The sequence below is a fragment of the Strix uralensis genome, chromosome 9 (assembly GCF_047716275.1).
Source record: "Strix uralensis isolate ZFMK-TIS-50842 chromosome 9, bStrUra1, whole genome shotgun sequence".
In the NCBI taxonomy this organism is placed as follows: domain Eukaryota; kingdom Metazoa; phylum Chordata; class Aves; order Strigiformes; family Strigidae; genus Strix; species Strix uralensis.
Window position 1 is genome coordinate 24,188,584 of NC_133980.1, and position 16,129 is coordinate 24,204,712.

Here is a 16,129-nt window from a genome sequence, read left to right on the forward strand (position 1 = left end):
AATGTGCAATACACTAGTTCTCATACTGGGTCTGCCCCAATTGTTTCAATTTGATTGTTGTGGACTGATCCTACATAATTAACTTGCAGTGGCATCCTAAGTTGGAAACAATGGAGTGCATTCACTTCACCAGTAATGGCTGTGTCTGGATGGGCACAGCGCAATTTTCCAGTATACTTTATTAATGGTCTACCTACGCAATTCATGGTACTGTAATCCACCATGTGGCTGGGAAAGAGTTTGTTTAAATAGGTTTGCCTCCTGTAACTGACATTTGCATCAACTTGGTGTGAATTACAAGATGCTCCATCTCAAGATTTGAGGCGTGGTTACTTGTAACGGCCTCATGACATGTTGTGGAGTGCCATGTTGCAGGATGTGACACATGTCTCCTGTCTTGAGCATTGATCTGTATTTCTGAGGGACCCGAGTCCAAGCTCTAATGATCAAGGTTGCAGTGAGGTAACGGCTTTTAGATAATGACACAATGCGCTTTGATTGCATTTTACGGCTTGAGAAGAGGATATGTTCTCTCAGTAGACAGTGTATGACAAAAAAAGTTGATTCATTGATTATTAGGTTCCTGTGAGGTATAAAATCTATCATTTTAAAAACTCTCCCTTTTTTGGTTTGCTTTCTGAAGTGCCTTGAAAAGTGGCACACACATCCTCTCTGACTAGGCTCTCTGACACCTCAAATTCTGCTGGTGTTCAGACCTATCTGTTCCTTCTAGAGGTAAAGGGAAGGAAGGGTTTAAATTGTCCTGACTGATTTGTAAATACTTTGATTTGCAGGTAAGGACCAACTGACAGCTTAGTTTTAAAGTTACTCAGTTTTTAGTTTTGGTAAAGTTGCTTAAATGTCACATTAGGTAACTTACTATGTACTATACAGGGGGAAGAAAAATTCTGCTGAAACTCAAATTTGCCTTCCATGCTGCAAGACAAGATGTGCACATGCCTAATTCAGGTTAGAAGAGCAGAGATGATAAAACTTAGCAAGTCATTCTGGTTAATGGCTGAAGTAGATGATCCTAGTGTTTAAATACAAGCCCTTAAGTTTAGTCAAAACACGTTGCTTTTATCACTCTTCTCAACATGAGCTAGGTAACTGTTGCTAGTGAACCCCAGATAGGACCATATGCAAACTAACAAAGTAAAGGTATAAAGTTTTTCTGCAGAGCTGAATTATCCTCTTTCTAGTAGTCACCTGAGCAGGAGAACACATAAGGAAACACTGCAGCAAATTTGTTAGGCACCACCACCCAGGAAGATACCAGCAGCAAGGACTGCAGCAGAGACCAGCTTGCCCACACGTGCTTTGTGCTAACCAGCTGGGGCAATGCTCTAGCAGAATGGGCTAAATGCCTCAGCCCTGACTGAGCCCCTTGGGTGGGCTTTGCAGCCACGCCGAGCTCTATACCTATCCAGGGAGCTTCCGCTATTTTAAAGCTGGTTTGACTCTGCCATCATAGGCTGTCCCTATAATGTAGATGTACTCTAAGGCTGCCCCAAGTCACTGTTTTCCCTGCACTGTATTCATTCAAAAAAGAACAAGATTGCTAATACTGCAGGAGAGGAATCAGCCTCCCTAACTAAGCGCTGTTTTCTTCAGTGTTAAATGAAGCCAGCAAAAGCTACCAGCATTATTAACAACAATAGCTGGTTAGTAATGCACTGTGAAAGAGAGGGCTGGGGACACAAAATAATCATTGTAAATTACCCAGATAGACAAAATGGCTGAAAAGCAGCTGGATATGTTTTTCACACCCACTAGAAAAAAATGAAATCCTGCTGCTTACCCAGTTTTCTACCCAGACACCAAGGAAACCATGAGTCCTACAGCATTTTTATGATTGCCTATAGGAGGCGTATCTCATGGCTCTGCTTTTTGGCAAGGTAAGATTTCTTTCAATCTTTTTGTTTTGCTCTAACTACCCCTTTTTCCTCATATATATTTCCTTAGCTTTCCTGTAGCACAGGTGACACCAGCCTTTCCTCTAATGAGCAACAGTTAGTTTAGGAGTACTAATTCCTGCTTCCCTTTTATGCCCATTAATCTTTCTCCTTTAAGGAATATAAGGTGTTTGGGTTTTTTTTTCCCTTTTGACTAAATTAAATTGCCTGTTTAATTTATTTTATTGTGTAGTTACACAACAGAAGCATTGAATTCCAAAGTTTTCCTACCGCTAATCGAGTATCACATGTTACAAGTGGATAGAATGTGTCTCATGACAATGAGTACTATATTTTAGTGCTTCTCTATGTAAATAAGGCTCATGTGTTCACTTTGATTCTGTCTGCTTGCTTGCCTCTCCCCATTCACCTGATAAATTTAAATTTATTGGCTGGTGTCTACAAATGTGACAGATAGAAAGAAGTCCCAAGGATATTTCAGCTACATAATTTCCAAGAAATTATATACCTGAGAAACCTGATAGATGAAGAAAGTCTCCCTAGAGCTGCACTGGGGAAAGGGCTGTAGTTAAGCTCATACCAATTAAACACCAGGTAATCTGCAAAGATGGGAAAGATTTCTGCCCTCTTTGTTTCAGTTACTGTCTTCTTTAGAACAAGTTCCCAAAGCTATTTAAATCAAAGGAAGTTATCCTAATAGAATTTGTATCAATCCTTCACTCCTTGGTGCTGTGGATCAATGACATGGTGCAAAGTGAGCTGTCCTTTTATTAAATGAAATTAAAATTTATTAAAATTAAAAGATTTTTTTGATTGCTTATCAGAAATTTCTAATTTATTTATGGACACAAGCTGTGCAAATTTTCCTACTGAAGTATCTTGAATTGACTTAGTCTGCAAGGGACTTTTGCAGTGCCTGAAAGGCTTATTAAAATCCCTACTTTGTTTTCCAGTAGTGTGGCCAGGTATGTCAGGCTTCTCTTCCTGAAGCAAACTCATCCAGTCAGTATACACCCTCTCCAGAAAACAAAACCAAGCTTCCACTGACTTCAGTAGCAGCAACGTTCAGTTCAGAACAGCTCATGTGTGAACTAATGCTGGAAGACTAATTGAGGCAGAACAGTAATGGGAAACTCAATCTGAAAATGAAGTGTTTTTAATTAAGAGATACTCTTCAGAACTACACAGAAAGAGGCTCCTTCTCATTTAAAATCTGGCTCTTCCTTCCTCACCAACTATAAATCACTGATCTATAATTAGTATTCTTAGTAGAAGGAATGCCTGACGGTCTGGCTTAAGTTATGCCTATGAGTGTGATGAGGAGAGCTGTAGGTGTGTTGGAAGAGATTCTAGCTAGTCTGCTACTTAGCATCCAATTTCTTACAAATGTTTCTGTTATAATCTGTTAATGTTATAATCTGTTTCTTAAAAATGAGAACAAATTAAGGAAGAAGTGTGCCTCTAGATTCCTAGTACCTAAGAGCAGAAGCATGACTGTGGCACAATGATTGGAGTTTACCTGGGAACAAGAGTCCAGCTCCAGTCCTATGCCAAGACCTAGTCCAACATTTTATGTAATGACTATTTAATAAAAATTGCATAAATGCTCACTGGTGGTGAAGCCAGTACACAGATCTTGTCTCTCTGTCCTTATTCTATTCTTAAAGGAAGGTGTGTGTCTCACTCTGTTTTGGTAAGAGACTAATAACACTTCACTCTACTGAAGTGAGTCCCAAAGGAGATCATAAATGCGATGGAGGTCAGTAAACTGACTCTGGTCAGTAAATATAGAGTTTAAACCAATTTAAACCAATACCAAGAGCGTGCATAGGAATCAGTGGTTGTGGGGAGTTAAGGGTTGGGATACACAGTATTACAGGCCCAGCACCAGGTCATAGGCCTGGCTGCTTAGGTGTGTGTTGAGGAATCCAGGTGGCTCAAGGACATCTGCTATGTGTGGCCACATCCAGAAAGTAGTGTGCCTCAGGTATCAAAAGCTGTGGAAATGTTATTCTGCCATCTCATTGCCTTTAAAAGAGCTTTACCATGCCCTATCCATGCCATGCCAGGCATGGACTCGGAAATGTACTTTTGCATCAAGGGATCAGATTCAGTTGCTTAACAGGCAGGAAACTAACTCAGAAAGCTTTCTGACAGATTAACTAATTGAACTGGCTCACTGAGGAGCCAAGGAAGTAGCAGAGAGGGCAAAATGAAGGGTCAAGACCACATAACCATGAGTACAGGGTAAAGGGGGTAGTGGTGGCAGGGATGGGGTGAAGAGGAGCACTGCTCCCCCTGGATGAAAGTGAAATGTTAGGTCAGCTCAGAAACCTTGTGAAAGCTGTCTTTGGCATCTAAGTCTGGATGGTTTTGAACGGTGAGCCCCAACATTTCTTTAAGGGCAGAAGAGGGTGTATAAATCCAACAGACTAGGCAGGAATGAGGATGCACTTTTCTCTTTGGCATCTCTTACTAGCGCTCTTATGCTAGTCTAACGGCATGCACATTTCATTTTAGGTGCCTGACACCATAATTCCATGTACAATAGGTCTTGGACCCTCACTTCAACTCAAAACGTGTTCTTCCATCCTGTTTTGGCTTTTGTGCTCCTGCAGCTGTGATATGATCCAACCAAAACTTCTTTCATGGGATGTTTGCGGACAAATCAGTTTCCTAGTCTGGCTGACAGTACTGTTGCATAATCTCAATTTTTAACTCGGTGGAGGTGGTAGGACGATTCCATTTGGTGGATGTGTATGGTCTTTGATCACCTTAGGTAGACTGCAAAATCATAAACTAGCACACTCTGAGTTACACAGGAAACTTAAAACCCTTTCAGCACTGTGATTCAACTTCAGGCTCTCCTCATCCTTCTGTGAGGCTGACTGCAGAAAATGAGCTGCTAATACACACTAAACAGCAGGATCCCAGAGCCAGAGTGCTCAGACCTGTATTTTGCTTCTGAAATCATGTTAACGACTTGGGGATCAGCACATGTAGTTACAGTGATGAGATACACCCCTTCCATTTGTATCCTTCTAGTCATTTTAAAACAGAACGATCCAGGGCTCCTTTATGTCACTTTTCAAGATATCTGGAACTTAAGATTACACTGAAGTTGCTAACAGAAACTGAATTTAATAAAAATAATTAGAAAACAGTAAGAATGGGGACAGAATGAAAAACTACATAACGCAGAACTCTTTAGAGAGGGTTTTCTGGCTGGGGACAGCCACACACCTTTGCAAAGGACTTCTGAGCTGCAGCACTTCTCAGGAACTTGGTGCTTAAGTTGGAGTTCTTTATCATGTTTTTACATTCCCTTACATTTTAATTGAAGAGTTTTCAAGACTGTATGAAAATTGCTATCTTTCTGCTTGTTATAGTTTGTTCCTACGCTTTGTAATGCTTTTAGAAAAACCTGTCCATATATTCACCGGTAATGAGGAAAGTGGGTTTTTTCCTTCCCTCATCCTTCATCTGTACAGACAGTAACAGTGATGCTTTTTGCTCATTAGTAAAAAAGCCTTTCCGGATCTTTGCAAGAATCAATGACCGTCAGCGTCACTGTAAATGATGAGTAATTAGACGTCGGAAATGAAGAATTAGATGTTGGCTCCAGCTGCAAAATATTGATTTTTTTTTTTTTTTGAACAATATACAGTTCCATCAGTGCTGTGGTATAACTTATAACAGATAACTTCTGCAAGTGGACAGGGAAGCACAGTTACCTGAAAAAGATGAGCCCTATTTCTTTAACAGTAGCAAACCCAAGGAAGCAATCCTTAGGTAGTTTTTCTGGAAGTCTCAAATACTCTTTTATTTTTTTCCCGCCACATTGAAAGACTTGATTCTTTTTTTTTTTTTTCCCCAAAAAGCATTGATACTGTCAATATATTGCTGCTTATCAGAACTGATTGAAATACTTTTGTTAAGCAAAACTTCTATTTTTTTAAGCATGCTGGGAAAAGGTTCAGCATTTTGTGTGTGTAAAGTTCTGATAATACTGGAAAGTGCAAGAAGCAGGGGGAGTTTCATTAAAAAAAAAAGCTTTTCTAAATTACTTTTTTTCCATGTAAAATCCTTGCAGTAAAAAAAAAGAAAAAAAGAAAAAAAAGGAAAAGGCCTAGTTCTACCAATTCATCTTTTGTGATTTCAGGAAGATACTATGCCATAAAAAAAGCTAGGCAAGGAAGAGATTCAATAGCATGTGGAAACTACATATCAGCTAGTTGTGCTATTAAAACAAAAAGCAAGGCTCAAACCTTCCTGCTTATGGATGGACCCTACTTAAGAAGGCCTGCTGTCTTCCGTGGGTTTCATACAGACCAACATTTGCCTCACGAAACCAAATGAGGGAGCCAGGCAGAATTTACAGCAGGACAGTGCCCCACCTCACCAACCAAAAGCCACTTTGGATGAACGTTAGTGTGAGATGTGTTGTGTTATATGGTGAAACTGATGTGTATAAAGGACTTGCCTTATATATGAATGACTTGTTCTCACCGTGCTCTGAGAGTTACAACTGAATACAAAAAAAATAAAGCTGGAAAAAAACCCACAACCATTTTAATGCTTTTGTTACAGTTTTTGTGTTCTTTAAAACTTTATGTACACACAAACAAACATATTTTACTCATGCTGTTATTAAAATCCTTATGCTATAGCTACTTACTAGGTAAAGCGATCTTAAAATTGAAAACAAACAATTTTGTCCTGTAGCATTTGCAACCATTTTCTTTTGCTTTGTTTCTTAGCAGATGAACCATTGAGACAGTAGCAATATTCACTCCTCTAGAAGCCATGTGCCTGCCATCTTGTTATTTCATGTTGGTGTTGCCTGGAATAACAATTGCAGCTTTCAGAAAACTGGCACAACAGAAAAATTTGCACTGAACTTGTTCAAGGTGCACAATTGCATTTTGAGTAACATTGTTTTCCCCAGTTTTTGGTAAATTAACTAGAAAGCTATAAATGCTAAAAGGTGGCAGGAATAGAACTTAACAATGCTTCCCATAAGCTTGACCAAAATAACTGTTTAGTATCCCTTTAAAATAAGCAGAACTCAAGTAATGCCTCTGGTAGTTACTAGGATGGAAAAGCTACTGGCTATTTTTGGTGGTGGTGATTACTGATCGCCTGCTAGAACTGGCATGCTCTGCTACAGTGACGAATGTGTCTCCTAGTCTGTTTGTTCTGGAAACTCATTCAGCTCTAGTGCAGTGCCATAGTTTGTCTCCAGCTCCTCATGCTTGCATGCTGACAGGGTGGGAGGGGACCTCAAAGTTTTGCCTTGGTTGAAGCGCCTTACTTGGAATCTGTGGTAAGAGATATAGCCCTTAGCACACAGCCAGAGATGGGTATTTTTGGCACGTAACATGAAAAACAGCATCCCGTGGAAACCGAGAATGTTGTTCTACATCCCTCCAACTCAACCAACCCTAAAGCAGAGAACAGAAAAGACAATGAAATTTTGGATGTAAAGTCCTAACAGCAAGTTGACCAAACTACACAGAGATATCTAATTAAGATTAATCTTTAAATTAGGCTCCTCAGAGGAGTGCAAACTAAGAATGGGATCCTGATAAGCTGACTTGTGCAAATCCAGTTGCAGAATCTGGTCCTAATTCTTCCGCTGCCCACCCCCTCTCCTCTCTAGGAGTTAAATGCTCCACGGTACTTTACTCACAGGCTGTTTCTGTAACAGTCATAGCTTAAATATCTATGTACCTAATGGACTTATCCCTAACACCACAGTGAGGGAGGGAAGCGGCATTAACCTCATTTTGCAGATAAACAGTGGAAGCACTGATGGCTCTCTACTGCATTACATCCTACGGAGCAATTGCATGTATGCAGCGACTGTAAAAATGTTGTTACACCAGAGTGCTGTATTCACACCAAGACTGAGAAAGCTTTGGCATGTCCTCTGTTCCTTCTTTTCATCGCCACATATGACTATGAAAGTCAGAATATGGATAAGTTGTCATTAATTTCTCAGCTACTGATCTCTCTGCTCAGCCTTGGAAGATGTGGAGACTAGATCAGTGTCAGCCAACGTGCTGGACGGTTTAACAGTGGGTAATCTCACAGTTGAACGGCAGCAACTCACATCTCAGGTTCTCTCTCACCATAACTTAGTCGGGGTACAGGTGCCTGAGCAAAAACCTGTGCGACCAATGTCACAAGAAATTTTTTTTTTTTTTCCTACTGTAAGATGGGAAATGTCAATACTCTCTGAATGTTTTGCCTGAACAGAAAGGGTAGATTTAATTTTTTGGAAGAAATATGAAAAAGTGTTTCTTATACATTTGGAATGGAAAGTAATCATATGGTAATTAGCATATTGGGAACTTATTTTCTACTGGAGAACAGTACACACCTTTAATGCCTCGGAAACTCTTAGTTTAACCGTTTTTGTAGTTACTCAAGCTGATGCTAATGTAGTTATTCAGACTGATGGATGGTGCTGGACCAAGGTGAAGCTCTAGCTTGCCTGCCGCGTACTTTGGTTCGTGACCCAACGGCTGAACACTACACGGGGTCAGTTTCGAAACTTCAGGGCGTGCCCCCAGCACGGGTGGCAACACCAGGAAACGGGATACGGGCGCTTCTCCCTTATGTAAGCGAGCCGAGCCCCGGCAGGCCATTGGCTGGCCCCGGCAGGGCAATCCCCGACGGCTCCAGCCGCTGCCTCCACACCGACAGCAGCGAGTCCACACCCTCAGACCGGGAGCGCGAGGCTCTCCCGGCTAGGCGGGTTCCCCTCTCCCCTCAGCTCGGGGTCCCGCCAGGCCGTTAGCGGCGGCGGCTCTCAGGCCGCGCAGGAGCCTCTTCTAGCGCGGCCTCTTCCTGCCGGCGGGGCGGGAGCGCTTCCTGACCCGCCTCGGACGGCGCTCGGCGGGCGGACCGGCGGCCCCTCGCCCCGCTCCCGCCGCTGAAGGGGGCCCCGAGGCGGCGGGCGCCGTGTGGGGGCCGCGGGTGGCAGTCCCGGGCAGCGCACCCCGCCCTTTCGCGTCTCCCCTCAGCCGTTGACGGCCGGCCCCGCGCGCGCGCGCTCGCGGGGGCGGGGCGGGGCGCGCGGCCCAGCTGGCCGCGGTCCCCCGCGCGCCGACCCAGCGGGCGGGCGCGCGCTGACGTCACGGGCGGCCCCGGAGGGGCGGGGCGGAGCCGCTTCCCTCCAGCGTGATGTAACCTCTGCCCTGCTCGGCCCGGTGGGGGGGGCGGCGCGGGGCGGCGGGAGGCGGCGCCGCACCCGGCGGTGAGCGCGCCGGTGGTCGCGCGGGGACGCGCTCGCGGCGGGGTGGGCGGGGGTGGGGGGGGAAGGGGAGGGGGGGAGGGGCGGGCTGGCGGGGCAGGCTCGGAGGCGATCGTGGCTGCCGGTGGAAACATGGTGCCACACGTGAGGCTTATGTAAAATGAGCGGCGTCCGGCCCCGCCAATGGGGGAGGCGCGCGCCCCGCCCCCGCCCCCGTCCCCCTCAGGCGTCACGCGCCCGCGGCCAATGGCCGTGCGGGAGGGGCGGGCTCTGCGGGCTCGGTCACGTTTCTGCCTGTATGAAGTCGGTGCCGGGCTGCGCTGCGCTGGGTGGGAGCGGTGCGTGCGGTGAGTCGCGCTCCGTCGGGCGCTCTCCCCGCGGCCGGCCGGGGCTGGGGGGCCCGTGGGCGCCCGGGCGGTGGCGGAAGGGGGTGGCGGGCGGCAGCTGCGGGGGGCTGAGGGGCTCCCCCGCTTCTCTTGCCCGCTGGGCCGGGGTTACGTAACCCCCGCGCGCCGGGGCGCTCCCGTTGCCGGGGAGACGGGACGGGACGGGGCCGCCGGTGGGGCGGGCGGCGCCGCGGGGGTCGGGCCCGCCGGGGCGGGGGCCGGAGGGGTGCCCTCTAACCGGGGAGGGGGCGACTGTGGCGCGCCCCCACCCCCATCTCCGCCCGCAGCGGGGAAGGGGGCACCGGCTCTGGCCCCCTCCTCGGGCCGGGCCGCGGGGTGAGGGGCTCCGGGGGTGAGGGTGGACCGGTCCCCGCCCGTCTCGGGCAGCGAGGGGGCGTCCGGCGGTGGGGGGCGCAGGCGCTCCCGTCCTTCCCCCCACCTCGGGCCGGGGCGGGAGCCGGGCGCTCCGAGGGGCGGCTGTGCCACGGCCCCGCCCGCGTGGGGCCGCGCCGAGGGGCGGCGGTGGCCCCCACCCTGGAGCGGGAGCGGGGCGGCCGTGCCCCCCGCCCCGGTCCGGCCGCGGTGGTGGTGCCGCGGGGCGGCGGTCAGGGCGGCCCGGGGGAGGAGCGTGGCGGGGCGGCTGTGACTTCCCCGCCCGGCGGCCGATGGGGGTCCCGGTGGCGGCGGGGCCGGTCCCTCCGGGGGGCTCATCTCTGGCCTCCCCGGCGGCTGCGGGGCGCGGCCGCGTCTGTGCGAAAGGTCAGCGCTGGGCTTCGGAGGGAGCGAAAGCAGACGCGGGTGGCCCCTTCGGGGACCACAGGTGTCCCGCCCGGTGAGCATGGCCCGCGGCCCCGCCCTCCCCCTCTTGAGGGGACACAGGTCTACGCAGTTGGCTGGGTGGCTTTTTTCACGCGAGGAATTGTGTAGGAGTGAGTAGCAGCGTCTCAGCGCGCTAGGGAGATGCGTGAGCTACAGGTAGAGTAGGCAACAGGTGCTGTGCATTTCTTCTTTGTGTTGCCTGTGGTTGCAAGGACACTTTGTTCCTTGAGACCATGTGGTTGTGCTGCTGTTGACATTAATTGCATGCTATTACATGCATGATTACAAAACAGTTTATGTAAGTACGGTTTCATGCAAATAGATGAGCAGTATGGTAACAGTCAAGCTGACGCTTCCCAGCTGACTTTTTGTAATAGGTTAGGATAGGGTACAGCATTCCTCCGTGTACCACAGGAGCTTAAAAAGCCCCCAGAGAGGTCAGTAAGAGGTACTTGGAAACTGAAGCACTTGAAATTGTATTCCAGCGAAACAGTAACTTGGCGGAGACCGTGCATATGAAGCGTTTTGAAGAAATGTGTTGGTTTATGTTTTTTAGGCTGTGAGATGTCTTTCTCTTTTTCCAAATGTAAGACTCTGAGGTTTGCCATCTTGTATATCTGAGATTGAATAACGATCACTTATGTCTTTACAAGTAAAGGGGAAAAGGTGGAAATTCTGAAATTCTGATGGTAGGATTGTCTGGTCAAGTCAAAGTAGAGGAAAAAAGTGATTTAATGTGGTGAGAAACTGTTTCAAGTTGCTAGTATCATTTTAACCGCAATTTGTTTACAGATGACTGTTAATGGTGGTTGACATTTGTCAAAGCTGCAGCTATCTTTTGGAGCTGGCTTTTGCTTATTGTCAAGGTAAAATCCAAATTATTTGCAATGATGGCAGTGAGGAATATCTACTTGAATGCATATGATTAGTTTTGATAATGTAGGGTGGTTGATAAAACTTAAGCGAAGGCCTTGATGGTGTGGCCCCATTCCATAAACAGATCCTATTGTATATGAGATGGTTTGAGGGCATGGAACTTGATGAAACTCTAACTTTTCATACTTTTTAGGGTGCCTCAGTGTCTGTATGTGTCCTTGATTTTTCTCAGCCTTGGGTCCCATTCCATGCTGTTTAAACACTTTACACAGTGGCTCTTGACTACAAAATTTGGGAGCAGGGCCTAGAATTTGGTTCACGTTAGGGAGTGTGCCCACATTGTTGCGCTGTAACATCAGGTTCCTTCTTGCTTGTGCGTGTTTGCATGCTCTTGTGATCTTTCTTTTTACCCTTTCTTACTGAAACTCTCATTATTTCTGCAAAGTGAGGAACTTTCACTGGAGAGCTGGAGGGTGTCCTCGCTTCATCCAAGGCTTGCTGTTAGTCTTATGATTAGGGCACTGTCCTGAGGTGTGGGGTCCTTGTCCTGGACTGTGGAGGTGGCTTACCTCACTAGTAAGACATAATGGAAAAGAGAAGACCTTTGGCCTAGAGTAGGAGAAAAAAGTAATAACCTTCAGTTTTGGTGGTTTTTGTCCTTTTCAGGTGTTTATTTCAAGGTAGAAGGGAGAATGCTTTAGTTTGGTGGTTGGCATAAGTGTCCAACACTGCAGTGAAAGAGCATGGCCTGGCCTGTGCTGTGAAGAAGTGTAGCTTGGCTTGACCTAGTCCTGAAGGTAAAGACACGTAAAACAAGATTTTGGCTTTTGTGCACTTTCTTCAGACTCAGAAAGTTTTCTGGTTTCATTTATGATCCAAAGACTACATAGTTTTGCTGGGCTTTTTGCATATTTGTCAGTTGGTAGGACTTGTAGGCTTCCTATATTTGTTCTAACACATGAACGCTATCTGTGCAAATCTAAGTAATCTTCATTCTTACAGCTTATTCTAACTCCTTTTGGATTTCCACAGAGAGGCGTTAAAGACACAGCATATTGTGGCAGCTCTTGGCTTAATACCTTTTCCTTTTTTTTTTTCTCCCAGTCATAAGATTAAAAGATATAACAACTCAGTTTATTTGATAAACTGACTTGAGTCTGTCCTTGGACAATACATTTCTATAATAATAAATTTCCCTTGTGAAGAATCACATTTTTTGAGTAAAGTGAGGTTTTGATGGAGTTTAGCCGTAGTATGAGGCTAGAGTGAAATGGGGAAACTGATTGGAAGTAGAGTTCTGGAGTTTTCCTCCACCTCAGACTTTATTATGACCAGGAAGTGTTTGGTTTAGATACAGAGTGATAAACCAATTTTTTTTCCCTGGGTTCTTGCCACACCCTTATTTTGCTAACATCTTTACAATATTAAAACGTGCTTTACTGCAGAAAAGCTTTTTTTAACCCCTTAAAGTATAAGCACATGAGCAAGTTACTGTGGGATGAGGTATATTTGGTGTGGTTTAAAAGCAAGTAGATTACCACTAGCCTGTAGAACAAGTAAATTATCACTAGTCTAGATCAACTGTAGTGTTTTATATAGGTTGCTATGGTTAGCCTATGTTAAAAGGGAACATCGTGTTCCTAGCAAGGTGTTGTGTAATACTTGGCATGAATGTCCCGTAGACACTGTACTCTACTCATAATGTTACCACATCGTAATTGCAAGATAATCAGGTGTTTCTGAAAAGGAATTTTGTGTCCGGTTTTGGTTGCGTGGCCTAGAATTCCTCTGTGAGGATGGTGGATTAGAGATTTTAAACTGGGTTGTCTTGCTGCATTCATACTTTCCACATTTAGTTATATCCCCATTGTACAAGTTTTTAACATAATAAATAGTTAAGCAGTTTACCTAACTTGTCAAGCACTGAATGGCAAATGGGTAAATTAACATCTGTATTACTCTTTGTGATAGTTTTATTACTCTGAAGGGCTTTGACTTGCAGTTTTGGGTACGGATGAGGTTGGATGCAGAAAATGGTCGTCTTGAAAGTAATACTGCTGATGTTTTGTGTACTGTGTAAAAGGTGTCTGTCCCTTCTCCTGCTTTAACTGCTGTCTTAAAGTTAACTACTGCTGTAGTGGGGGCCAGGCTGTTAATGTTGCGTGTGTTGTTGGTAGTAAGGCAAACCTTTTGCTTGCTAGTTGTTGGTTAGTGAAGAACTCCACCTTCTGACACGTAGATGGTTTTTTGGGGGGCTTGTTTCTTTTTAGCTACAGTTGAGATACTTTGCACTGTGAAGTATATTTAAAGGGTGTGGGAAAAGAGAAGGCAGCAGTCAAAAACACTCTTCAGTGTTGCCGGGATTTCTTGTGGCCCTAGGCCACTTTTGTGAGATACAGTATGGCAGAGAAGACCAAGATGAAGCTGGGTCAGATGGTTTGGGTATGTCTGCAAAGGCTGTGGAGAGGCTCAGAAGCTTCTCATTAGAGCACGTTCTGTTCATGCTGACAGTGAGCCAGTAACCATATGTAGTAGGAAAGCACCTGAACACATGGGAATCCACATGCCTGAGCATACGCACGGTGATCTGGTAGTCTAGTAAGTGGCTTAGTAGATCACCAGGCATGTTTGTGCAGCCTGCTTGTACTCTGCCTGCCAGCAGTGCTGGAACATGGGCAGATCAGGCTTCTGTGCTTCTGTTTTGTATTTCTAAGGTTATCCTTTAAGTGTAGATAGAGTCTTTATGTCTGAACGCCTGCACTGGATTTGTACTGATCCAGTAGAATCCTTTTGGTCCTTTCTCCCTCTTGAAGAGTTCCTGAGGGACAGCAGCAGTGTACTAAGTTTGATGCAAGATGTGCGGGGCAGTGGTTCTGAAGAGGGTGTGTTCCCTGCTTATCCACATACACAAGTAAGGTTATGAGAAAAGCTATCATAAGGTCAAGAAGAGTTTCTGTACAGATGTCTTCAGCTGCTGCTGAAGTAGTATATGGTAGTCCTAGAGGAGCCTTCTGATTTCTCTGACTTTTTTTGGTAGTCTGATTTAGACAGCTTTCCTTGTAGGACACAATAAGTGAGGCTAAATTTACCTTCCTTCAGATATATAATAATGGAGTATGATTTTCCTTTTTTCCTTTATTTTCTCCCAATAGAAAGCAAAACTTTTTATTGGGTGTGCTGAAGAGGTGGAGAGTTAACATGCTGTTTTACATGACAAGTGGACTGAAATACACAGAGAGCATGTTTCTTGGGGCAAGAGTATGAGGTTATTCTGCAGATTGTGTGAGCAGGTTGCAGAACTTCAGTGCAAGTTGTACCGATGTCCATCCTGAAAATACGTGATAGTGAGAACAAGGGCTCATTTGTACGTCAAAATGTCTGGGAAAGACTTCGGGGTTTTGTTTCCAGCTGGTTTTGAATCTACCATGGCAATTCTTAATGCTTAATTTTTGTTATAGATAGAATAGTTAGAGATTTCCTTGTATAGATGGTTTTTGAAAGTAGAACTGGCTTTTTAAAAGTAGAACCAAAGCTATACTGCCTTTCAAACATCCTGTCCTAAAACAGAGGCACTTCACTGTCAAATAACACCTGTGATTTTTCATAATTGGAGCTTAGGGAGACAGGATCAAGTGGTGAGGATGTCCAGTACTTCCCTTTTTTGTCGGTTTTGCCTCCTATCCTCCTTATTCCTTGCAGCTTTTGTATCTTAGTGTGGTTTTTGTGCTTGACCTTATTACATGTACTTTTATGTTTCTGCTACTTAGTTTCTTTAATTGTACAAAGATCTTCAGTGTATAAAGCACTTCTTTGATTTCAGTTATATCTCTACCATGGGTTCCTCAGTGACTCAGACTCTTGTTTCTGAGTACTAATATAACCAACTCATAGGACAAGTACATCATGTTTGTTAGGCTGCCACGCTTTATGGAGTGTATTACTGATGCGGTGGGGGCCGTATTAGTAATAGAGAACGTCTTTGGCATAGAGTCTTCCAGAATGGGACTTTCATTCTGACTGAAGTCTTTAACTATGTGTGAACTGCAGCAATGTCTAAAGAACAGCGTTAACCTGGAACTTTTGTAAATGTAGTACCCCATGGTGAAATTCTACTCTTTTTTTTATGGGAGGGGAGCAGTAGGTGTGCAAATATGCTGCTTAATGGAGATGTCAACAAATACTGAAGTTGAAATATGGTGGTGTAGATACTTTAGATCTAGTTTCACCTATGATAAAAGTGAAATGTATGACTGCATGGTGGGGTGTGATAATTTTTCCCTCCTTTCTGTGACAACACTTCCTCAAATGTATAATTTTTGTTATTTTACTCAAAAATGACAAGAGTTGACATAGGCAAATATTAAAGAGTTCTGACTACTGCTTAATTTCTCCAGTTCCATTCAGGAAGAGAGTAGCATTTCCTGTGTACAAAGAAAATCAAATGTCTTTTTGAATTCACACTTAATACAAAGAATTATAGTTCACCTTTAAGAAGGTACCTATTTTAAGACTGGAAGGAAAGATGTCTAGAAATTAGCATGGGACAGGTAAAGGAGACTTCGTCTTCTTCACAAGATGTCTTGGCACAGGCTGCAATAGTCTTGTCTGTCATGGGTATATGTCTCTGCTGACTTTTTTTTTTCTTTATGGCAAATACCCAACCTGTTGGCAATTAAACTTAGTTCTGGCTCGTGGCTTCAAGGTGAAGGAAGAAACCTGAGAAAGACAGTTTCTGTTGGCTCTTGGGGATGATCAGTCCAGATCCACTGTGGAGACTTGAGCACAAGTGGTGGGTTTAATAGAACAAGAATTAGTTACCTTTGGTACTTGGCTTCTTATAGTTACAGGAAAGCAAGTGGTGAGTGAACTGG

At 45.1% G+C, this 16,129-nt stretch overlaps 1 protein-coding gene across 14 annotated transcripts in view; it reads left to right on the forward strand.

Annotated features, from left to right (window-relative positions):
• The first annotated feature begins 9,454 nt into the window (after nt 1-9,454).
• Nucleotides 9,455-16,129, forward strand: part of PER2 (period circadian regulator 2) — a 48,379-nt gene continuing 41,704 nt past the window's right edge. For 13 of the 14 annotated variants that reach the window (XM_074877747.1, XM_074877755.1, XM_074877750.1 and 10 more), the window contains exon 1: nt 9,455-9,524. The gene's annotated coding sequence lies outside the window, so the exon portion shown is untranslated. The remainder of the gene's footprint in view (nt 9,525-16,129) is intronic. The other variant, XM_074877754.1, reaches the window with a different exon arrangement.